General features: G+C 44.8%; 1 pseudogene; it reads right to left on the minus strand.

The window, feature by feature from the left end:
* Positions 1-282: 282 nt before the first annotated feature.
* On the minus strand, positions 283-1,515 carry LOC134491808 (uncharacterized; annotated as a pseudogene).
* Positions 1,516-1,745: the final 230 nt, after the last annotated feature.

Raw genomic sequence — 1,745 nt, forward strand, 5'->3', positions numbered from 1 at the left:
TCTGTGGAATAGCTCACCTTCATATAGCTGAACTATTTCCTCTGTGCTGAGTTTTTACACTGCAAGTAGAGAGCTTAAACATGTGGATTGGACTGCTTCAGTGGGTATTGTATGAGCTGAGTAAATGCAACTCTGGGAGCCATAAAACAAAAGGCTGCTCATGTTTGTATAGATATTTATAGCAGCAGGTACATAATCCCTGCTGCTGGTGAAACAGAGAATTGTATTAGCCTGAAAGCTTTTATTTGTTCCTCCAGGCAGAAGATTGAAAAATAATTCTTCTTCTTCCTAGCATTTTCCCACTATTGCGGGGTCTGCTTTTCAGATCCTGAAATGCCACTTTGCCTGATCATCTGCATCCTCAGGGTGCAGACCCTCAATGTGCATGTCCTTGTTGATGGAGTCTGGCCATCTCTGTTTTGGTCACTCACATATTTGCCGACAGTGGAAGGTTCCGCTCTAAGGACATGTCCACACCAACGAAGCCGGCTTTCTCTCATCTTCTCTGTAATTAATGACATGCCTAGTTGTTGTTGGATGGCATCATTTGTGATGTGATCGAGCAGGGAGATGCCCGATATCCAACAGAGCATATGCATTTCTGCAACATGGAAGCAGCTGTCTATATCCTTTGTTGCTGCCCAACACTCGGTTCCATACAGTGCCACAGGGCGAAAAATCGTCTTATACATCTTAGATTTGAGACGGGTTGGTATTTGTTTGTCACAAAGCACACTGGTGAGTTCTCGCCAGTGCAACCAGGCTGCATTCACCCTCGCTCGCACATCACCGCTGATGCCACTGTCACCTTGGAGATGGAAGCCAAGGTACCTTCTTTAAATTTTCTCCATTTATTTGGAGCATCCCATAGGTGGTTACAGTCTCTAGGTACTCAGTTTTCTTTATGTTCAGGTGGAGTCCAGAATGGCTGAGGCGGTCATTCCATGCCTGTATTTGCCACTACAGTAGAAGCAAGCATGACATCATCAGTGTAGAGTATGGTCCAGGGTGCATTTCGCTGCAGGTCTCATGTGATGGTATCCATGACTAATATAAATAGGAGCGGCAACAGCGCGGACCCTTGGTGTACTCTGACCATCACCAGAAAACTGTCAGAGAGGCCAGCTGAGCATCACACAAGGCTACTAGTGTTCTTGTGTAGCATTTTGACCCAGTCGATTAGTAATTCAGGCACCCCGTGATCACGGAGGGTATACCAAATCAGTTGGCATGAAACATAGTCAAAAGCCTTTTCCAAGTCTAGGAATGCCATGTGCAATGGTTGGGTCTTCTCTCAGTGTTTCTCTATAAGCTGGCGAGCTCCAAAAATGGCATTGGTAGTCCCACATCCTTTGATGAAGCCACATTGACAGCAAGCTGGACGATGTTGCGAATGCGCTGGTCCAAATTTTTTTCCAAGATCTTCATAGTATGGGACAAGAGGCGAATTGGGTGGTAATTGGCGCAGTTGGCTGGGTTGCCCTTGTTTTTAAATATGGGGACTGTTATACTCATTGACCAATCAGTCGGTACACTTATAAGAAGATTGAAAAATAATTATCAGCTACTTAAAGGCCTTTGTGTGTTCTATGGATGTATTTCTTATTTTCCTATAGTAAATGTGGCTAGCAAGTCTTCAGGTAAAGGCCACTCCTTAGGGCTGAGAATAATGTACGTGTCTTACCGTAAGATAAGGCAATAAGGTTCCCCTTTAAGCCTACTTGTGTTGTGGAAAGGGTGGCTGC

This window comes from Candoia aspera, chromosome 1 (genome assembly GCF_035149785.1).
Source record: "Candoia aspera isolate rCanAsp1 chromosome 1, rCanAsp1.hap2, whole genome shotgun sequence".
Lineage (NCBI taxonomy): Eukaryota > Metazoa > Chordata > Lepidosauria > Squamata > Boidae > Candoia > Candoia aspera.